The sequence below is a fragment of the Anabrus simplex genome, chromosome 6 (assembly GCF_040414725.1).
Source record: "Anabrus simplex isolate iqAnaSimp1 chromosome 6, ASM4041472v1, whole genome shotgun sequence".
NCBI classification, from domain to species: domain Eukaryota; kingdom Metazoa; phylum Arthropoda; class Insecta; order Orthoptera; family Tettigoniidae; genus Anabrus; species Anabrus simplex.
Window position 1 is genome coordinate 309,747,455 of NC_090270.1, and position 25,235 is coordinate 309,772,689.

Sequence of the window (25,235 nt, forward strand, 5' to 3'; positions counted from 1 at the left end):
TGGGTTTACGTTTGAGATTCCACACTTGTCTTAGGATCTGTTAGTCAGTCTGCTGTCAGACATAAGGAACACATGATCGAAGAAATTCAGCCTCCTTTTCCCGATGACGTCCGTTACTTTGCCCTCCTTGTTATGCACTTCTTCATTTCTTCTGAGCTTCCATGTACCTTCGGTCCTAAGATCATCCTCCCTAGCCTACAGTTTAGTTTCTCCAGTTATTGTTTTGAGATTTCATTTATCAAGCTCAGTGTTTCTGATGCATACAAAACTTCTGATCTTACAACTGTCTGCTAGTGTCGGACCTTAGCTCCCCGTGCTACCTTCATTATAATTCAATGTTACTCCACATCCTGTTTCGATGTTGCTCAGTTGATTCAAAGGATGGTGCAAGGATTGCAAGATCATCTACAAAAGCCAGGCAATCTATATGGTTTAATTTTACATTCCATGAAACTGAGTCAACCTTTAACTTCCTTTCCTTTAAGGGCACTTCTCCATTTCCTGATGACCTTTCCTAATGCCATATTAAAAAGAATAGGTGATAAACCATCCCCTTGTCGGACTCCAGTTTTGATGTCAAAGTGTTTTTAAATTTCACCCAGAAACTTAACCTTTGATTTGGTGTTAGTCAGGGTTTCTTTGATGATATTTCTAGACTTACTGTCCAGCCCAAACTCTTCCAGGACGTTTATCAATGCCTTCCTGTCGATTGAATCAGAGTCCTTCTGGAAGTATATGAAAATGATCACAAGGACTTTCTTTAGGTAAAGTGCAATTATAGTTTTTAGGTTAAGGATCTATTCAGTGCATGATCACCCTTTCCTAAATCCTTTCTGACCATTCACCAGGCTGTGGAACAAGTTGTGTTTCAGCTCGTAAGAGGAGAGATTTAGAAAGAATATTTTAGGATCTAGATGAATGCGAGTTCCCTGTGTCGTTCTTAATATTCGTTTTAGATCCTTTCTTATGGAGAAGGTGGATGCGGGCTGATTTCCAGTCATCTCACTCCAAGCCTCATCAGCCTTCTTCCACATCATTATTAGGTAATTAATGACGAAATGCCGTATCTCTGATTACAGTTGTTTAATAATACAATTTTTATGTAATAGAAAAACAAAAAGTCCATTAATACCGCCTTGAGGAACTCCCGTATTAATTACAGTTGAAGAAAAAAATTATTTTGTCTCTGACCGCGTTGAGAGTTCGTGTTCTGCCCACTGTGTTACTTCGTCCTTGTCTGAGAAGTAACCACCTCATCTTCATTACTTTCTGAATAAAACATTTTAAACCGAGAGTGCGCCCCCGCGCACGAAGGCGTGTTAAGGATAAATATGTCAGTCCCCTAATCTTGTTTTTATTCTACGAAACAAGCTAGTGCTGTACTCTTAAATACAGACCGAGTGCCAGATTGTTAACTCGTAGCGTGGGGTGCTTATCAGCAGTCACTAAGGGGCAGATTCGACAGATCTTCATTCCTAATTTGAAGAGCGTGGAATGAGCTGGATTATTACATGGTAAGGGAAACATATTAAAAAAGTAAGTCGTTAAAGGACTAGCCACACCGGATTAAACACAGGAGGAGATAAGAATTACAGCAAGTGACTAATTAAGTTATGAATAGGAAAGCACCCTCTATGGACCATCGGTAGGATATCGACCTCTGAGTTTCTAGATCTATAGTTCAAACAAGGAAGGGTAAGTCGGAATTTTGAAGGGCGGAAGAAACTGCTGTTCGACACTCAATGGCGTACGATGTATCTTTGCAATGCATTTCACTCGACAGAATTAATTAATATCTCTGGTATAGTTCACCAATGAGAGAGATCTATGTTACTCTGCTGTCTGGCAAAGTGAGACAGCGTTAAATCAAAATGTCTGAACACAGTAGGCTATGCCTTACGATTATTAATAGAAGTATAGAGTGATGAATAATAACCTGAAGGGTATACTTGCAATAGCAGGTCTGTGCTGGTGGTGGCTGTTATTGTTGTTTTAAGAGAAAGTAAAACTCTCGGCAACGATCTTTCATTAATCATAGAGAAAAATACACAGTTCTTGCCCTTCAGGTAAAATACTCAATGTTGGAAACATCCCAGGGATATGAGCTACGAGTTTTACGTAAATAAAACGTAATAAATTATGAGAATATATTCTTTATTTAGTCCTAAAAATTGTAATCCTTCTCTTAATAATCGTTATCCTGTCAATTAGATTAGCAGTTTGCCTTTTTTCTACCTTTATGAGCGCTAATGTGAGCTAATGAGAGTTAAAGTGAAAACTTAAGCCCTTATAACTACAATCGGTGTGAACATTTTTCAAAAAATCAAAAATCGCCGGAGGGTATTGAACCAAGGAACATATTACAGAAAGAATTATTTAAATAAGTCAATTTAGCTAGGATTTGAGTAAAAAAAAAGAAAACGATTTTAGGCTGTTTCTCCGGAACTGCATTTAGGCCGGAAGTGATTTGCGAATTTTGTTTTAGTTTGATAGAGCTCACAATTCGTAACATTTCCTGGCCCTTTCAGCACAATTGAGAAATACTGCTTAATTTTAAATTTTTTTGGTATGGAGACCCCTACTTTGTCTCTTAAGAAATGTTTCCAACAAGAGTATTTGAAGGCGTCCGATACTTCGAAAAATGAAGGTACCTGCTAAAGAAAGGTAAGAACCACAAAGGCGTGAAAATAGGCTCGCTAGGCCTCAAATGCTCTAAGATCATCGGGGTAGGAAAATAAGAATAGTTGACCAAGGTGGAAGTGAGAAGGCTGACAAAAGTAATTGAAGCAATGTCAGAACTCAGCTAAGTGCCCACGCTCTCAAGAGCTACTGCGGCCCCTTTTAGTCGCCTCCCACGGCAGTCAGGGGATACTGTGGGTGTTATTCTACTTTTCCCAACCACAGGGGGAGTATAGTAGGTCAGTGTGAGAAGAGAGAGATTAGAAAGAGAAGAGGAGAGAGAAGACACTCATACCATCCTAAACTACCGTCGTAAACTAGACGGGCTATCTCCTCCTCAATTCCAGTTCTTCCACATAGTGTAATTGAGATCGCTTAAATTTAGCTTTAGTACGCCTTGTCGATGTCGTTTAAATGACAAGATTTCACAATTGGTATTATCCTGCTATCAGAGACAACAGTAAATTTACAACGGAGGATCACCGAGGTCGACAGAGCATTCGGTTTTGTGAGGTCGGAGGTAAAGTAATGACAAGAATACGATGCATATAAATGGAAATATTATCGACTCCTTTGCAGTGAAACAGCATAGCTGGAACCGAACAGGTTAGGTCAGTCCATGGCACGGCCGATTAGCTCTGTACTCCGGAGGCAGGTGGACAGGTATCCCTCGTCGGCCATTCTTGGAATGGTTTTCCGTGGTTTTCCATTTCAACTCCATACGAATACCGGTTTGGTACCTTTATTCAAGGCCATGGCTACTTCCCATTTCTAGTGTACAATTACACCTAAACCAACATAAATCACCCTCATACAGCGTTACATGTGTCCGACTCGTTGGCTTTTTGGTCAGCTTACTGCCCTTCGGTCAGAGGGTCCTCGGTTCGATTCCCGACCGGGTCGGGGATTTTAACCTTAATTGGATAATTCAAAGGGCCCTAGGGCTGGATGTATGTGCTGTCCCCAACATCCCTGCAACTCACACACACACACACACAACATAACACTATCCTCCACCACAATAACATGCAGTTACCTACACATGGCAGAAGCCGTCCACCCTCATCGGAGTGTCTGCCTAACAAGGGCTGCACTCGGGTAGAAATAGCCACACGAAATTATTATTATAGCAGTACATGTAGCCAGGTCCGGTGACAGAATTCTCGATCTCCCGGTACACCGCCCCCTCACCTAATTTAGACCAGAACTGCGAAATTGCACGTTGTTTTATAACAATGACTTACCTGATCGTCAGCCCCTGTCGGCGGAGTGTGCACCAAAAATTGGTATAATAATGGCGTAAAATAGGTACAATTTTTTTATCGGTGCAAACGTGCTGTATGTGTAGTGCTAATTTGGTCCAATAGCGACAGTGGATGCACCGAATTAACACCAATGAAAAATGTACCAAAAACTGCACCGTAATTACATCAGATATTTTTCAAATTAATTTACACCAATTTTAGACCAAGAAAGTTTGTGCGAGAAAAGTGACATTTTACACCGTAGTTAAACCAAAAATAAACCACATTAATCAGAAAATTTCTGCACTGAGTGGCGCCAAAAATTCACGAAATTTTTCTTTCAACCTCCTTCATTGTCAACACCACTGTTCAACCAAATTTGCTTCAAAAAGGCTCCAAAATTACACCAAGAATTTGGATGCATTTGTGGAATCACTCCATACGACTATTACCTATTTACATTTTGGTGCAAAATTTGTGGAATTTTCTTCGTATTTTTATACTCTTATTGGCATTTACATTTATTCGAACCTTCAATTTTTATTTTTTTTTATATTTTTGGGTCCGCGCCCCCTCCTGGCCCGGACCCTTTGTTCTCCCCCGCATTATCGCCGGTCCTACATGTAGCACACCCTAATGAGGTGTACCGGGAAAAGCTGCTACAGAAATGGCGGGCCAAACATGTCCTTGGTTACTCCCGCCACTAAAAGCAATAGAATAAAAAATACATGAGCTGGAATTTATCGACCTGTTTACAATCCTCAACCTATTTGTGATAATAGGATTCTAGAAATTATGAAAACAAAATTGCAAAAATATCGAAAACTTTGAAAGTACAACATTAAAAGTCTCCATGACAGGTGTTCAGCCTACTTGAACCTACCAGTTATTAAAAGTCTCCATGACAGGTGTTCAGCCTACTTGAACCTACCAGTTATTAACTCTGATCCATCACGTAGGTGGCTGGAAGTGAATAATATTGCCATTGAAGCAGAAGGATTCCTGGTAACTATACAATACCACGTGGTATCAACAAAAAACTACCGACAGTATAGTACATAATCAAATACTAAGATGCACAAAACAAAGTCTGTATAATTCGTAACGTGGGGGGCGAAAATATACACCACATTCGAAAGTGAATGTCGCACCATAGTCTCTGATGAAAACTCCCAGTAAGAAGACCGCGTTGGAAAAGTTCTTCATCAGCGGATATGTTAGGACAAAAGCTTATCACCGATCAAACATCATACTATACATACCATCCGCAACCAGTTTACAAAAATGAGTAGTGGACTGTGTACTGGAACAGGGAAGTATCGGCTAACAGAACAGGAAGCCACAACCAACCAGATATTGTGCTGACAGACAAGGCATCAAAGGTTACATAATTCCTTTCGACACTGTAATCCCAGCTCATCGGAACATCCAGACGAATATGAGGGAATAAACCCACAAGTACTTGAGTCTGGAGATTGAAAGTACTGTGTCTGGCATCAGGACTGAAGTATCGTTGTTCCAATAATGGTGGAGCACTCGAACAAATTAATTAACGATGTACTTCACCAGCTGTATCTCACGAAGAGCGTATGCATTAAGCTGCAGTATACTGTATAATGATTTTAGAAACTTTGCAGTGTTGTATAGAAAGTGCTGAACTGAGATCAATAAATGAATAAAACAATACCATCAATAATATTGAACTAGGTTTGTATATTAATATTGTATCATATCATATCACGGTCCAATTGAACTGATTTTAACACTCTGGAACATTTTGAATTTAGCGCTTAGGAACGCTGGGTGACCGTGAGCATAAACGTGTCGAACCCGTATCAAGCAGGGTGCGGCACTTTTTCGTTAGAAGAACTAAGTCAGGATGCCGTAATTTTACTGTTGTAAATCCTGTCGCTGGCTGGGGTACGCGAGGAGAAGAGAGAGTCAGCAAACAGCATGCAAGAGGCTGGGGGAGAGATTTGAAATCGGGGAACTATCGAACAGCGCCTGGGTGTCCGCTATCGCAAAATATCCAGGTTTGGAATCATTTTAATTCGATCCCGCATATAAGTCACAGAGGCATATCCCACAGATCCATGATGAGGATAATTCCCGTTGATATTTTTGGACTAGAATGAGCCATTAAAACGATGTAACTGTCCCTGTTTCGCTTATTTTCAACTTATTTCAAATATCCGTTGCAAGGTACCTGGCCGAACACAAAGGGAGCCTCTTATTACATGGGGAATCACTATTGGTGGGTTGGTCCCCTCAGACTATGAAAGGGAAAGCGTAAGTGCAACCTCTCTCCAATTTGTCGTACTGTGCGTGTCGTCCACGAGATTTTCATCAGGCAGTGATGCAAAAGAGCCTTGTACTTTTATTTTAGCTCGTCCGAACAGTGTTAACTATACTAAATACTGTAAATTATACAGAGCCGTATCGTAATACAAATCGCAAACACATTTAAGGAAGAAAAATTATAGTTGGATAGAGGAAGATGGAAAGGTGTCATAAACACCCGAAGCCACCGGGAACTGGAACAGAGATGTTGACAATGACGATGATTCGGAAATGACTTAGTGATATATATATATAGACCTCGGATTTTAAGCAAAAATATATTTTGTTCCCGAAGAGATATCTTTGAGGAGGACTGAAATGTAACCGGGAGATATCCCATAATTAGGGTGCTATTGCTTGACCGGACTAATGACGCAATAGGGGATATCATAAAATATATCATAACTGAGCTTGTGAACGTGTATTTAGGATACAAGCTAAGCAGTGAAGATCTACAACGTCAACCTGTTTACAAGTTTCCAGGCAATTATCTACGGAACGAGAAAGAAGTCGACACATCCTGGACCCCAGTGGATTCGACCCGAAGACTTCAGGATCTGCTGAAAGCATCACTGTCATGTACTAGGCGAAAATATATAGCGGCTAAGAGGGCTTCGAAAGTGGCTTCCGGAGAGAAAAATAAGTTTGACTGATATATATTGGCATAAAATAATGTAATAATTAGATTCGTATCTGGACCATTGTAAATATATATTAGCTGGAAATGTAAGCAAGACAGGCATTTGTGGTTTGCTCATCATATCCACTAAATACGTTTGGGGCTGTGTACATTTTGTTTACCCTTATGGTTGGTTAGAACGGATACGAGCGTTGCATTAGGATTCCTCTTATTGGGAGTGTTTCAGAATATTTCTAAAGTGCCTTTCGGATATTCAATTTGTGCATGGTTAAGATCATCACAGTAAATTGGAGGGCATTGCGCTTCACGAGAATCGAAGGGAAATATAGAATAACTGGTACATCAGACTGAGTATTAGGATGTGCATGTGTAGAGTTTATGCATGTATTACAGGACAAGTGCAGGGAGGTTACTTTGAACGTTGAATTTAGTGAGGGTCATCCTAAGAAAGTGGCAGACATACCCTAAACGTGCTCCAGAACTGAACCGGTAACTATCGAGTACGAGGCCTTGATGAGCCCTAGAATTGAAGATAGTATTGTGCCGGACTTAATGAGTTGTACAAGGTCTGAGAGAGTGTGTACCCCAGACCATGTGTTGAAATGAATGGTTTATTTGACTGCCAGAGCGCCGAGAATTCCTTCCGCTCTGTAAGCTTATTCGCCAGTTATAGAGCGATGTTAGCTGATTCTCCACTGAGGACGAGGCTAGAGAAAGTGACTTGTGCACACAATCCCCTTAGCCGAAGTTAAGGTATGGTACACAGGGTACCTGAGCCAGGCAAACAAAGATTGTATTTTTCCCTCTGCCACCAGCTAATCTCATGTTTGGAAACTAGAAGACAGGAACAACGCTTGGCTGTTGGAATGCAACCTACTGACTACCAGATGATCGACAACTCGTGGGATCGTTTCCCGCTACCTCATCGTTCTTTTCAGGTACAGTGGTGTTTTCTGTGATTTGTTTGTTGGTGTTGTTTATGTCATGTGATAGGATAATGATGTGAAATTGGTGTGTTTGTTAAAGGGGATATTAGCCCTATGGTTGTTTTCTTGGGAAGGGAGGTTCTACCCTTGATTCAACCGGAGATGGGTTCGGTTTCCGTCGGTCGAATCAATGCTCTTTTGGAAAGGAATTTCTATGGACCAGTCCAAAACAGGTGTATTATTATATGTGTGTGTATCCGATTAACTCGGAAATAAGAGTAATTAGGCCTCCATAATTTTAGTCGATCATTATTTTTCACTTGTTTAAAGGCGGTATCAAAGCGAAGCCTGAGGGCTAATGTTTAAATGAAATTAATCGGTATCTCAGCCAGACGACGTAAATTCATTATGTTCCATAACATTTAGAACTCTTTTCTCACGGGTACGTGACCCGATGTATTTTAATTACTAATGGATTCAAGTTGTGTCATTTTCCATATACCTGTAAATTCAGTTTGAGCCTCGAAAGGGACCTTTACATGCTTTTATTTTGGTTTAATCTGTATGTTTTTAATTAATAAACCAGTTGTTCTATCACCTTCATCTTGATGAGTTCTCATTCACAAAGTTATACTATTGAACCTGTCCCAGTATTTTAATGATAATTTTTGTCAGACGTACTGCTTAGACCCCTTGTTTCGGACACACCACGCAGCTTCTCCGCTGAGCTAGTCCACGCAGGGACAGGGTATGATGCAATACCGCCTAATGTAACAGAACCCCGAGGAAACTCGAGAAAACATGAATGATGAATACATGAAAAAAACATGAATAATATCGTATAGTCTCAGGTGCTGGAAAGTGAATGTCTTTAGTTCCACTCTCATTAAAAAGCCGCATACTCTTGATAATACTGTAGTCAGTGCTCCTATCAGTAAAGGCGAAACTCTATTTCGATAGGTGAGAATTGTGAGGGAGTTTAGGAAATTAGCACCTATTATCTTCATAAGGTATTTTTACATGTTCACATGAACGACGTCTACGAAAATCCGCCAGCCACGGTGGGGATGGAACTTACGAAATTTGTTACAAGAAGTTAATATTTAAGAGATTTGTGTCGATATTTTGTACACATTGCACCCGCCCCCACCCTAAAAGGCACCGGCATTGAATCTACAGGGTCGCACATGGGTCAAGAAAAATTATAAATAAATAGGCGCTGAACTAAAGTAATCTTAAAGGCATACAGGGGAGGAGAAGCGGGTCATACATAACTAAAATGAGAACACATTCGAATTAAAGATTTAACTCACAAACCGGTTTATTCATCCTTAATGATGATGGGAAATGGCGCATTAAGATACACTGATGAACTACATTAATATTCATAATTGTTGTGAATTATCATGTGGACGTCTGTCCGTTAAGCTTGATAGAAATGAGCTCGTTTATCGCGAAGCGATGTATCGTGACATGAAGCGAATGGAAAATTTTACCATAACACTGAGGCTATATTATATCACTAACACATAAAACTAACATGCACCGACAACATGTCTGAGCAATCCCTACTCTAATGAAAACCTAGATTTCCCAATGAAATGACGTAAAAGAAAAATGCACTCATATGAAACAACACCTGGGTTCGAACCGACCCTCGCTAGTATAGACATTGCCAGGCTGATGGACAGAACCACCGCTGACCTTATTTATAATCAAACATGACACAAAGAACACATAAAAATCATACATGATATGCAGCAAAATATGCGAGGCACTTTAATCTTCCTTCTGCCACTGTAGGCTTCCAATGCCTACGTTGAGCATCGAACTGACAACTCCTTGTGATGAAGACAGGGTCCTGTAATCCCTACCTATACTATACTCAAACAATTAACAATTATTCACTACCAAACATTAGCATTCTCGGCCTGGCCACTTGTTAATAAATACACTACTCTGGCGTGTTGAATAAATCACATATTTAGCCGTCCAGAAAGGTCTATTTCTCTTTACTTTAAAAGCCCCTCTCTTTTTCACAAAGCTGGGGCACATACAAAAACACGACTGGCGGCAGGGTCAGACGATCTCATCCCCTTTCCACATGTGGTCAAAAGCCCCGCCATTAACAGGCGTAACATTTCCTTTCATAAGGACACAAGACCGCTTCACTCGGAAGTACGTCTACAATACACTGAGGTCTCATAACTCGCGCAAATCACCTTGAATTCAACACATATTTTCCCAACAGCATCACGTCACTACTTTCACAACGCGACTCCGGTATTACAATGCTAATATTTGCGCGATTATTATTATTATTATTATTAATATTATTATTATTATTATTTTATTATTACTGCCATTCTACATGACTTACCCGCTGCTTTGATCATACCTGGTCATCGTGCGGAATTTATTTAGCAATTACAATATAATTACGTACTCGCACAGCAATTAACATCTAATTACTAACTTCTAGTTAATCGATGGTTAGCACCTGGTTACTTTATCGTCACACGGCAATACATTAATTAATCAATTAATATTCACACGGATTGATATTTAACACTCGCATTATGATCACATCATGGTAAATTTAATCACATAATCAATTTAAATCATAACGCTCCCTATGTAAGTATTTCAGGGGGGGGGGCTTTGGTTATCAGTTCTGCCGGCTCTTCGTAGTTCCGTGCCTTCACACCATATAGTACTTACCATTGTTACTTGCCATACACTTATCAAATTAGAATAATTTCTCTAATTAATAACTACTCTAACTGCAATCCCCTAAACTCATTACTACCGGTCTTCTGACGCAAATAATCAAACAAAATCTCCCAAGATAAAATAATTGAATAAATCTCTACCACATGCAAAACTAAAGTATTATATTATTATTTATAAATTTCATTTGCCGTATTGACAGACCCAAAGTATAGATAAGAAATGTGTTTTTCCACCATTCAATACACAATTTATTTTAATAGATTAAGCTAGTACCGGTTTCGGCTCTTTAACGGCCATCATCAGTTAGTACATGTTTTGTTTTAGCCATTAGACAATACACAAGTTGTTATTGTATTAGGCATCCGGATGTCTAATGGGGGATGGAATAATAGCATATAATTAAAATATCAGTGGTCAGGTTAAAAAGTTATAAATAGAGCATGAGTATGTAAAACATATTAAAAACACACAGGTCACAATATATAACATTTAAAAAGTTTCAACACATTAAAATGGTACGTATAGGTAGACACTTGTTAAAATTTTCAATTTATGTTATATGGATTCCATTCTTCTGTCCTCTGTGCAGATCCTTCTAAGTAATGTTGATTTTAGTTGCGTAGGGTAATCTTCGAGGACATTTTGAAACTAGTGTACGTCTTATTGATGTGGGCCTTTGTCATGATGAAATTTTGTTATGTTATATATCCTAACTTGTGATATACTATGGCAAGTTTCAATACAGCAAACAGCAGGTCTCGAGCATGTATTTAGAAGTAGTCGGTGGTAACACTTCTCTCGTCTATGTTTGTTCTTGTAGTCTGTAAAGATAAAGTGATATAAGTATGCCGGTAGTGTGTGCATGAAGGAATGCCTAGTGTGTGTATGGAAAGAGTACTTACTATAGTTGTTGTGGAAGTCTTGTGCTGATGTGTTTGAAGGCTTGTTGTGTTCTACTGCGGGTGAGTCTGGGGCTCATATTAGCTGTGGAAGGGAATTTAAGTGGAGGGGAAGAAGGAGTGGCCGTTGGAGAAGTAGGGGCGGGGTCAGGCTTGTGATTCGTTGGTTTGTTAGAGCGTGTGTTTACTATTTTGAGATAATCATTCTTTAATATCGGAATGGCTTTGTCAAAAATAATGCTGGTTTTTTCATTAATATCATTAATGTTATGATTGGGGTTGGCGTATTGGTCTAAAGAAATGTAGAAATCTTCGGTTATGTTGAGCAGGGGGTCCTTGGAGTTTATATTTAGTATCGTCATGTCGTTATTGATGTTTGTGAAACTATGCTTGGATTCTTCTACATGTTGGCCTATTGATGAGAAATGGTTATGTTTTACTGCATTTATATGTTCATTGTAGCGGATGGTGAAGTTTCTGCCTGTACGTCCTATGTAACTTATGTCACAGTTGTTACATTTGATACGGTAGACACCTGATTGGTTGTATTTATTGTTATTATTGACTGTTTTAGTGTTATGTATAATGTTGGTACTATTGTGTGTGGTTTTGAATACTGTTTTTATGTTGTGCTTCTTGAAAATATTAGCTATAGTATATATGTGGGCGTTGTTGAAGGTAAATAGAGCATAGTCTTTTTTGGGTTTGGCTGTTTTTGCTAATTTAGTTTTAGGTTGTGATTTTATTTTGTGAATGATTTTGTTGACCATTTCTTTGCTGTATCCGTTGTGTTTAGCCATGTCGTGGATTAACTTCAATTCATTATTTTGGTCTTCTGTTGTCATTGGGATGTTAAAGGCTCTATAAATCACACTATAATAGGCTGCTCTTTTATGTGTATTGGGATGAATGGAGTCATTTTTTATGGTATTTGAGGTGTGTGTGGGTTTCCTGTAGATCTTGTAAGATAAGTGGTTGTCGTGTCTGGTTATTGTTAAGTCTAGGTAATTTAGTGCACGGTTATTTTCGGTTTCTTTGGTGAATTTAATTTGGGGATCTAGAGTGTTAAGCTTATCTAGTATAGTTTGTGCGTCAGTGGATCTATTATCTAAAACTACGAAGACATCGTCAACAAATCTGCACCAAAAATGTATATTCTCTATTTCTTTGATTGACGTGTATTCTAGGTTATCTATGTATATTTCTGCTAATATTCCGGAGGCAGGAGACCCCGTAGGTAGGCCCTGTTGCTGATAAATGGTATCGTGAAATCTGAAATAGTTATTGTTTATGGCGGATTCAAGTAAGTTTATGAATTCGTTTATTTCTAAGGTGCTCAAGTTGCTATTGTTTTTTTAGGTTAGATTCTATTATTTTGATTGTTTGTCAAACAGGAATGTTAGGGTACATATTTATTATGTCAAATGAAGCAAGGGTATGGTGTTGTTCGATCTTTAGCTCTTTGGTTCTGTTGCAAAAATCTAATGAGTTTAGTATTGTTTTGTTTGCTAAAAATGTATAGTGCTTTTTTAAAATTTTTTGGATGAATTGCGATAATTTGTAGGTTGGACTGGCTCTATAGTTTATAATAGGTCTCATAGGTATGTCTTCTTTATGTATTTTTGGGTAGGCTTTCGCGGTCGGTAATTGGGGGTTCATTGTTATTCAAAACCAGTATTCAAAACCACACACAATATTACCAACATTATACATAACACTAAAACAGTCAATAATAACAATAAATACAACCAATCAGGTGTCTACCGTATCAAATGTAACAACTGTGACATAAGTTACATAGGACGTACAGGCAGAAACTTCACCATCCGCTACAATGAACATATAAATGCAGTAAAACATAACCATTTCTCATCAATAGGCCAACATGTAGAAGAATCCAAGCATAGTTTCACAAACATCAATAACGACATGACGATACTAAATATAAACTCCAAGGGCCCCCTGCTCAACATAACCGAAGATTTCTACATTTCTTTAGACCAATACGCCAACCCCAATCATAACATTAATGATATTAATGAAAAAACCAGCATTATTTTTGACAAAGCCATTCCAATATTAAAGAATGATTATCTCAAAATAGTAAACACACGCTCTAACAAACCAACGAATCACAAGCCTGACCCCGCCCCTACTTCTCCAACGGCCACTCCTTCTTCCCCTCCACTTAAATTCCCTTCCACAGCTAATATGAGCCCCAGACTCACCCGCAGTAGAACACAACAAGCCTTCAAACACATCAGCACAAGACTTCCACAACAACTATAGTAAGTACTCTTTCCATACACACACTAGGCATTCCTTCATGCACACACTACCGGCATACTTATATCACTTTATCTTTACAGACTACAAGAACAAACATAGACGAGAGAAGTGTTACCACCGGCTACTTCTAAATACATGCTCGAGACCTGCTGTTTGCTGTATTGAAACTTGCCATAGTATATCACAAGTTAGGATATATAACATAACAAAATTTCATCATGACAAAGGCCCACATCAATAAGACGTACACTAGTTTCAAAATGTCCTCGAAGATTACCCTACGCAACTAAAATCAACATTACTTAGAAGGATCTGCACAGAGGACAGAAGAATGGAATCCATATAACATAAATTGAAAATTTTAACAAGTGTCTACCTATACGTACCATTTTAATGTGTTGAAACTTTTTAAATGTTATATATTGTGACCTGTGTGTTTTTAATATGTTTTACATACTCATGCTCTATTTATAACTTTTTAACCTGACCACTGATATTTTAATTATATGCTATTATTCCATCCCCCATTAGACATCCGGATGCCTAATACAATAACAACTTGTGTATTGTCTAATGGCTAAAACAAAACATGTACTAGCTGATGATGGCCGTTAAAGAGCCGAAACCGGTACTAGCTTAATCTATTAAAATAAATTGTGTATTGAATGGTGGAAAAACACAATTCTTAACTATACTTAAAGTATTATATTCCCTAAATTATTTACAATCAATGACTCAGACCTGTCGTTGGCTTCCTAAACAAAGAATTCGCCCATTTCGGCGCTTTATTTCAACTGGACTACATCTTTAAACTTTCACAGCGTCAGCTTATGATAAACATTTCCCATCCCCACTAGGCATGCCAGATATTAAAATTAATACTCATCTCTATCACATGACGACACCCTCGTCAATTCAGGAGGTCCATCCTGGGCTTACTCTTGGTCCATGGGCACCGCGGTGATTACTTGAATTTCCATACCACCTCCAAGTTGAGAGTCCATGGTTCCTTGCTGGTGGAGCCGCTGGCAGTAAATCCTGTGCACAGACACATCACTGTTTAATTCCACACTCTGGTTAACAGCGTTCAGCGTGAACGTCCGGTTACGACTAAGTAGTCCGCGGTTCAGTTACGAATCCCGTCTATCTCTCAGCCACTATTCAGTCTGCCGCTACGTAATGCTATCGTGCTATAGTAATGATAATAATATTACTTTCAGCACTGAATGTTCGCGACACATCACGGTTTTATAAAAAGTAAACACTTGTGTCACGGAGACCAAATCTATACACTGTTTATGCGAATTCTATTATTTCACTTGAAATTGAAGTTAAATTCACTTGAACAAAGAACTAATGAGGGCTAACCAAGCATAACTTCGCCGTCGATAAGCCGCGAGTCCCGAGTGACGCTCGTCCCTTACTGCAGTGGTTTTTACAAGGGAGCGATACCCCTTCCACTAATTTGCGTGTTTTCTATCCACGGCACACTTGAGGTGTAATAGTACGGCTAATCAGGTGACCAATATTTAGTTGATGTGATTGAGACATATCCATTCAATTATCCTTCGGTGGATCTCCTTTTAATTAATTAAAATCTGTCCGGCTTCCCCTACCACGCGGGGTGAACTCCCTCCGTCAAGGACGTGTCATGAGAATAAACAGATGGCCCCGGTACTTTTCCACGCAGGAACAACACAATATTCTTTCTTCTTCTGAAAGTTATCAAGAAAGGGGACATTAGACACTCTAAATAAATGTCCCAGTGACATTTGTCCCTTTTAAATCGGGAGACGACTCCAGAATTCGAGTTTCATTAATGTCTAGATCGTAGATAATTAAGTTGGCTAGTCCGTATTCAAGATGGCTCCTATATTTCGTTTCGATAAAGTTGGTTTCCCCTCATTCTCTGAGTCTTGAGGAGAGATGTCTTCTCTCGAGTGATGTCATGGGGAATCCCCATTCATAAGCCCCTCCCGGGTCAGATGGGCTTGCGTTCCGCTGCGGGCCCCCGCTACACAAAGGACAATATTGCGCAATAGGCCGCAAACAAAGAAATCTCGTAAAATAACTTTAAAAGACTCAATTTATCTATCTTAATGGTATGAATATGAATTCGTTTCGGTATTACCTGTATTAATGATATGAATATTAATCGATTTCAGTATTGTTTTCCTTTAATAACATTGCGTACGTAATTACGAAGATCAATATCAACCAAAGGTCCTTAGATCATGACCCTGTCGGGTTCAACATACAAATTTCGGATCTCTAATACTCACTCCCGAAACAATCCGAAACATAGCACTACATGAGTGTTCGTTTCAACATATAAGGTGTATACTGCTGAAGTTTCAGGGTGATCCCAATTCACCAAAGTTACCTTGCTAGTGTCGGGTTGTTACCTTTCTCAGGAGGATTCATGGTTCACTTCTACTTTTTCTAACGACTTTCAGGGCTTTAACTGTGTGCACACCGTTAGTGAGTAATGTTAATGTAGTGGAAGTAATGTTGTTAAGTCTGATGCTGCAATATTACATATCAAAATGTTAAAGCCGATTAAGTTAGCAATTCTTGGAAATTTCGTATGGAGTCTAAATTATTTCGTGGATTACTATAAGCACAACATAGACCGCATAATGTCTCGTAATTCAGTGAATAGGGTAGTGATGTATTAACTTACTGGTACCTCGATTGATACCTGGCATACTTTGTTATGGATTCATGTGAGAAGTTTTGCTCAAATCTGTTTCGGATAACTGAAACTCTGAATGAATAAATTAGAGCTAAATTCAAACACTATGATCCATGGAGGACGTACGGGACTTTGGGGTTTTGCTCATATGTAATTGCTTGGGCAACACTGTAATCCCCAAACATTACAGAAGTTTCATCATATCCTAGTGTACAGAGGATATATTGATGTAGCAGTCCACTACGACAGAGTACGGTACAATCATTGCCCCTGTAGTGTCAATGAAACACACTAATTAAAACTTCATACAATCTCCGTCAAATAATTTCATTTATTAACCATCTCAGCGCCACCCACTTGCTGTCCGATTTGCAACTCTCTACAAATATTCATTACTCTCTCAATGTATACCTATTTTCAGTGAAACTTTTTCTTTTAAATAAAAGGAAGTAATTAATGACACTTTATATCTAAAAACATTTATAGTAAAAACTAAAATGAATCATGAATTTAAACTCTTGAAGTTCAATTTATAAAAATCCACATTTTAAGGCAAATATGTAGTTCTAAAAATCACTATGATACACTAATAGATGATATTCATGTAGTACACCCACTTTATGGGTCGGTTTGGATAAAATGATGTTATTTGCAGGATGATCATTTTGGATAAAATTACGTTGTTTGAGGGATAATATGTCATAAAAATCAAAGCATGTTTCGATCCAGATAACTCGAGGAAAGGGTGAGAATGTCGGTATGGTAAATCACTATCAGGGGCAACATCACTGAATAATGGCAATGTGCTATTGTTAATACGAATATTACCATGGAAATCTTTGTTAATTTTCGAATTATCTCTAACCATGGCAATTGGTGGTGTTCAACTTACAAAACCGTTTTCAGAATCACTCTCACTGACTATAACCTCACTAGAAGAGTTTTCAGCACTATAATTAAGTCCAGTTCACTTTGTGATTCAATATAATCATTTTCATTCCCTAAACTATGTAAGACCGGGCGAGTTGGTCGTGCGGTTAGAGGCGCGCGGCTGTGAGCTTGCATCCGGGAGATAGTGGCTTCGAATCCCACTATGGGCAGCTCTGAAGATAGTTTTCTGTGGTTTCCTATTCTCATGCCAGGCAAATGCTGGGGCTGTACCTTAATTAAGGCCACGGCCATTTACTTCCAACTGCTAGCCCTTTCCTATCCCATCGCCGCCATAAGACCTATCTGTGTCGGTGCGACGTAAAGCAACTAGCAAAAGAAAAAGGAAAACTATGTATGTAATAAGCTAGGTCATCATTGTTTGTAATTACGTCGTCATGTATGTTCGCCATCACTGTTCACATGAGCACAAGATGTACGGACACATCTTTCACATTTAAAAATATTTGTCACTCGGAAACAAATAATTTTATGTGACTCTTAGTGGTAAATTCGGAAACTACACACCATCCTTGATAAGAATATACTAATATGTGCTACCTTCCAATGGAAAAGAACTACGACTGTTCCTAAAAGTGTCTGCAGGTGGGATGAAATATTATTCCTGGCATTTTCGGCGAGTTCACAGAGGAATGAAAACTCATCCCTTGGTACTCAAAGAGTTAGCAAATATATCTAGTCACATGTACTCGGAATTTGTAAAATGTAGATCTCAGTTCAGTAGTTCTAAAACAATCGACTTAAATTTTTCGCATTTTCTGTTATAAGATTTACTTAGACTTCTCCAGGTTGTACGTTAAATTCCTTTGAATTAGTTAGTAGGTGGGCAGTATGTTGAAACTTCTTGAACCTGGAGCCCCATCAGTGAGACAATTTCCTGATAATATTAGAAATATTGGTATTGAACATTTTAGTTTTAATGTGTCCTTCTATTGTAAATCATCAAAATCGATTATAACAACTCCGAAGACAGCCAATCAACAGTCGTTATAGGGCATAGTCGCAAAAACCAGTTTTTAATTTCTAGTAACGTCATATCTGTAAATGTTAGGCTCCACGCTTACATGGATTAATTAACAAATTAATTGTGTAACATTCTCTCAACAACTATGCAAGTTTCCTATATTCCTACTTTCTGCCGCCGCTTCTCTTTTCGACTGCCATGCTGCTGCCTTCGCTACGTACTGCCTTGCTCGCCTGCTGATTCTTTTACCTATGGTCATGAGACAGTGACGTCTTTGTTCTATGCTTCTAGATTTTTCCATCGTGCTATATAACCCAGGGTCCATCCCTCACAACTCTGTCTCGCATCGTTACGGAGTGGTGGAGCACCGACGACTTTTGTGCCGTCTTATTACTTGGCCATTAACATCTTGGCCTTTTTATATCGGACAGCTTGGTGAGCAAGAAAAATCATAATGCTATTTGGAATTTAGATTTTTTCTTGGTCCGTCTGGCTTTTTTCTTTTATACCTGGCTTCTTATGTACCTCTTTATTCAGACAGCTAGTGTCAGTGTTAATATTCAAGATGCAGAATTTATTCTTTTCAACTTAACTTACTAAAGGAACTATACTCTGAACTAGATAGAATCTCTTCCTCCTAATATCCATATTTACCCCAGTCTCCCTCCCTTTTGCTCGCATTTCTATCGCATCATTCCGCTTCTTTATGTTTCCTTTTTTCGGAATTTCTTTACCATTTTTGTATATTTCTGTAATTATATCAGTGTCACGCCTGAATTTATATTTACTTTTCGGATATACTTTGACTATCTATGTGACATTGTAAATGTGGCATATTCTCACTTCATATCTATTGATTTCAGAACTATTCTAATCAGTTTCATTGTTTGCTTTATCATGTTCGTGTCCTAATCTTAACAAAAAATCTATCCCTTGTCGATCATTAAAGACATTTAGTTGTTTTGTTAATATTCTGGTTTTCTCTACTCTAACAGTTTTTATCCTCTGGGGCCCATCACATTCTCTCTGCATATTTGTTTACTACCCCATTATTCTACTAAGTACACCACTAACGCTATTACATGTTAAAACTTCAAAAACGTAACTGAAATATGTAGGGTACTGTACAGTATTTGTAGAGGTTTCACTTGAAGAATATATCCATTGATCGGCTGCCTAAACCATCTAAGTATCAATTTTTAGTATCGTTATGCTCAGATCTTTTGGCAAGGTTAATTTTAAAGAATGTTCTCGAAAATAGACCGTATTTCCTCCCTGTCCTTCCAATTCGTGTAAATAATTTAGTATGATACCCACAATTCCTTCTGCATGCTGACCTTTGTTTAGCCATCTTCCCATCGATGCTTGGCTTGACTATTTATCTGGCCGATTTGAAGTCTAAAATAATAAGCGTTACATTGTTGTCAGCAATCTCCAAATACGCAACAAACAAACAAAAAAAAAAAAAAAGAAAACATTGACGTTATGGTTGATACATTTCTTCGAAAATCTGTTTAAAGTTTTTTTTTGCTATTTGTTTTACGTCGCACCGACACAGATAGCTCTTTTGGCGATGGTGGGATAGGAAAGGCCTAGAAAGTGGAAGGAAGCGACCGCGGCCTTAATTAAGGTGTGAAAATGGGAAACCACGGAAAACCATCTTCAGGCCTGCCGACAGTGCGGCTCGAACCCACTATCTCCCGATTACTGGATACTGGCCGCACTTAAGCGACTGCAGCTATCGAGCTCGGTGTGTTTATAGTACTTTGTTTTATACGTACTAAGCGATTTTTTAAATGCAGTGTTTATATAGGATTTGGTCGCGACCATTAGATTTCGTCGTTATTTCCAAAACGTCGTCAAAAACTATGTTGCAATAAACAGTTTTGCCTGTATCTTAATATCTGAAGTCTAATTCACAGCTCAATCAATCAATAAACCCTCCCCCGTGGCAGATTTCCTATCTGTCGTTCACCTAGTTTTCTTAAACAATTTCAATTAATTTGGTAATTTATCGAGAACCTCTCTTAGTAAATGATTCCAATCCCTAACTTCTCTTCCTGGCCGCCTGGGCGAGGTACTGGTCATACTCCCCAGTTGTATCCCCCGATCAAGAGTCTGAAGCTCCAGGACACTGCCCTTGAGGCGGTAGAGGTGGGATCCCTCGCTAAGTCCGAGGGATAAACCGAACCTGGAGGGTACACAGATGATGATGATGATGATGATGAACTTCTCTTCCTATAAACAAATATTTGCCTCAATTTGTCCTCTTGAATTCCAGCTCTATTTCATATTATGATCTTTCCTGTTTTTAAAAGCACCACTCAAGTTAATGATATACTAATGTCATTCAATGTCATCTCTCCATTGATAGCTCGGGAAATATCACCTAATCGAGCAGCTCGTCCCCTTTCTCTCATGACTTCCCAGCGCAAACATTGCAATATTTTGGGAATGCCACTCGTCCTTCACATATATCTTCCAAGGTCAGTGCCTTGTCAAATTATCATTTGAGAACCATCAATATAATACTTTATTCCCTCTAAAAAGAAATATTACCTACAGATCAGTTAACTTATTTCATTTTTCTTGTGGAATGACCTTATATATACAATTTCCGAACGAGAAGGAAATAAATCTTGAAGGAAGTAGTTGAACATTATTACTCTGGTGGTGGAATGAGCAATGACGGCGGAAATAAGGAGGATGAAAGGTGTTAAGAGGCCCAAGTAAAGAAGATCTTTCTTTCCAATATTTAATTATTTAATCCGCTTACGGTCCAGGGTCGGACTGAGTGAGATACCCCACCTCTTCACCTCAAGGGCAGTATCCTGGACCGTCAGACATTTGGTCGCCCAGGCGGCCTCACCTGTCATGCTGAACAGGGACCTTGTGGGGGATGGGAAGATGGGGAGGGATAGACAAGGAAGAGGGAAGGAACCAGCCGTGAATTTAAGTTAGATACCATCACGGCGTTTGCCTGGAGAAAAAATGGGAAACTACGGCAAACCACTTCGATGAAGGCTGAGTCGAGTCCCGAGACTGAGTGGACCCCGTTCCAGTCCTCGTACCATTTTTCAAATTTCGAGGCAGAGCCGGGAATAGACCCCGAGCCTCCGGGGATGGTAGCTAATTACAATAACCACTACACCGCAGATGTGGACGAAGGGCTTTCTTAAGGAAGAAAAATAGTTCAATAAAATCATGCATTATTAGAGAGATATCCCTGAATACTTGTGTAGAATGTCGTGTCATGTGGAAGCAAAACAATATGAAGAATAATTGATAAATATAAATAGTGAATGGAAGCTTTGAAAATAGCATTCTACAGAAGAATATAGAAGGTGAAATCCGTAGTTCGGTTTACTCAAATGAAGAGATACTGTATCAAGTTAGTGTACTGTGATTAAGGGAAAAGAGACACATTGGCGGGATACAATTTTAGACACGTAGGAATGAGATGATAGGTTGTATTTTTTAAGGTAACTTGATGATGATGATGATGATAAAAGCACCGGGCGATTTGGCCGTGCGGTTAGGGGCACGCAACTGTTAGCCTCAATCCGAGAGATAGTGGGTTTGAATCCCACTGTCTGCAGCCCTCGAGATGGTTTTCTTTGGTTTCCCATTTTCACACGAGGCAAATGCTAGTGCTGTACCCTAATTAAGGCCACTGTCGCTTCCTTCCAACTGCTAGCCCTTTCCTATCCTATCGTCGCCACAAGAACTATCTGTGTTGGTGCTACGTGAAGCCACTAGCAGAATAATAATAATAATAATAATAATAATAATAATAATAATAATAATAATAATAATAATAATAATAATAATAATAATAATAAAATAATAATAATAATGTGATTATTTAAAACGTGCAGTAGCTCCTTTAAAAGAAGGAACGTAACTACCACATCCTACTAAACATCATCTACTCTAATCTTTTTGTCATATTTATGCCTTGCTCTACCCCCATCATTCTTACCACTTACACTTCGCTCAAACACCAATGGCACAAGTTATGGGTGTCTCAAGTTGCATCCTATCATTCGAAGTCATGTTCTGGTCAAATTTATACAAAACGTTGTCCTCCCACCTATGCGATTCAGTATCTCTTCACACCTGATTTCAGCATTGACCCTCCTCGTAGTAGTGATCGTTCAGGCGTTGAAGTCTATATGGTCTGACAGCGTGGTTAGGCAGTTCGAATCCGGTTGGTCGAAAAAAGTTTCACCATCATAACGTTAGCAGGGGAGGTGGTGGTACAGATTTACTAATCACTAGATAGCGTACCAGAGCCTGGATTAAATGTCAAATCTGCTGAAATCACCCGTCAGATAGGGACGTAAAGCTTTGAGCAGATCCCTTAGTATTATCCGACATGAGCAGCCTACGTACCGACACAGGGTTTCACCATCACCCTACAATATCATCATCCCACATACAGACGCGCAGGTCGCCTATGGGAGTCAAATTAAAGGACCTGCACCAGGCGATCCAAACATGTCCCCGGACACTCCCGAAACTAAAAGTCATACGATACATACCTTCAACATTCTTCTATAAAGCTTCTATTCTGTTTCTTGCTGAGTTAGTTCAACTCCATGCTGATTGTGACACTACTGAATGATTTCAAATTAATCATTCTATTTCCAAACTAAAATGATCAAGTGTTTGTGAGTATGTGGGTGACATTCATTACGTTATTCTTCGTCCGATTCATTTTATTGCGACGTGACCTCAACAATAATCTGTTCCAGTTCATCGAGTAAACAGATCGGCACTTAAGGTCACCACAAATATAAGTAACATGCTTCACTATGGACATATTTCGGTAATTCCACAGTCACACAAAGTTGCGCTGGTATAGTAACAACCATCGAAACAGATACTTTAAAAGACTGTGAAAATTGGACCATAAGTTTTAGCACCATGTAGCACTGATATGACGGATTATCAATGGACATATGTGAATATCACTGCAATAAATTTTAACAGACTGGAAGAGTTGCTGAAAGTTTTGATTATCAATTGTTAGCAATTGACGGCACGAATGTAGTCCAAAAGTAGAAAAGTGTCTCTTATTAAAATCTATTAAAATTGAAAGTCAATGAATTTAACCATGGGCTGGAAACGTAACTTTGGGTGGGGGGCTGAAACATGGGGCACTGAGTACCCAATATTTTAAATGAAAGTCTGAATAATGCATCCTTCTGTATTACAACTGAAACACATTATAAGTCACAGTGTAAATATTTGAAATAATTAAGGTACGTGTGAATTTGTATATGCCAGTGTTGTAATGTAAATCGGGTAGTAAGCTCAACCTGTAGTATTGTAAGACATATTGTTAAGCACTGGAAATACTTAAGTTATGTCCATTTCTTAAATATAATTATGCCGGATTTAGAATGTTAAACTAGTAGTATTTCTTGTAATATTTCCTTTCCATGGAATTTCTTGTTGTACTCCACCTGTTTTAGTTGTTGTTGTTGTGTAATTATGTTTAACTTTCCTTTTTATTCACACTACTGTACTGTACACCGGGGTACTTCCCAATTTCGATGTATTTGTTAGTAATAATAATAGTGATAGTAATAACAATGATTTACTGAAGTAAGTCACAGGCTTTCAACAAGAATAAAACAAAATTTGCATAGGTATTTCCATTATAACGTTAGCCAGCTTCATGTTCAACGCTGATTTATTTTTTAGTTGAACTATACTGTCCAACATATTAGCGTTGATAAACAATCCCAAATCATCGGATGATGTTTTTACAAGTTTGATGATGATGATGGTGATGATGATGATGATGATGATGATGATGATGTTACTTGTTGTTCAACGGGGCCTAACATCTAGGTCGTCGGCCCCTAATGTTACGAAATGAGACGAAATATAATGACAAATTAAAAGTCCATAATCCTCCACTGACCAGAATTCAAAACGTGAAGATGAAGAATGAATGGATGGATTGATATGAAATTAAAACAATCAGTGGATTCGATCCGCAGTGCCACTCATTCAGAGAAACTGACGTAAAACGACAGTATTACTGACCAAGGGACTGCTTCTAAAGCACAATACTGAACCGATGATGCTTGCAGTCTAAAGAGATCCAAAATCCAAGTCATCGGTCCCTCATAATGGTACTTATCACTAGGAAAGTAGAACCATTGTATTTTTGATGGTGCGGTACTAATCAAAAGTACCGTATACTCACGGTATTCCACACATTATGGTACTACTGACAGGTAATGAAATTCGCACATGTAATACAGACATTGGTGGTTCGCATACTGCGGCGCCATTTACAGGCAACGCAAATCTATGGTGTTCATCACATACGTGTACTAACCACAGGGACTCGTACTGTCCCGTGTTCTTCTTTATATGGTGGGTACTAATCATAGGCAAGCCAGAACCATGGTGTCGCTCATATAGTGGCACAAATCGCAGGTACTGTAAGAGCCTACAGTGCATTCTAAGTGGGGGGCTGACCGCATGGTGCTCCTGCGTGCTACTAATCATAAACTTAATTGGTGCCTAGAGGGGCGTTTGAAAAGTCCGTGCAAAATTAAAGACTACTTACGTGTTTGGAGTAAACCTTTTATATTTTTCGATATAGTCTCCTTCTAGGCTTACACACTTCGTCCAACGATGTTCTAATTTGTTGATCACTTCCGAATAATAGGATTTGTCCAAGTCTGCAAAATATCCATTAGTGTTTGCAATCACCTCCTCGTTTGAATAAAATCTTTGTCCCGCCAGCCATTTCTTCAAATTGGGGAACAAATAGTGGTCCGAGGGAGCCAAGTCTGGATAATAGAGGGGATGTGAAACGAGTTAGAATCCTATCTCCATTAATTTTGCGACCA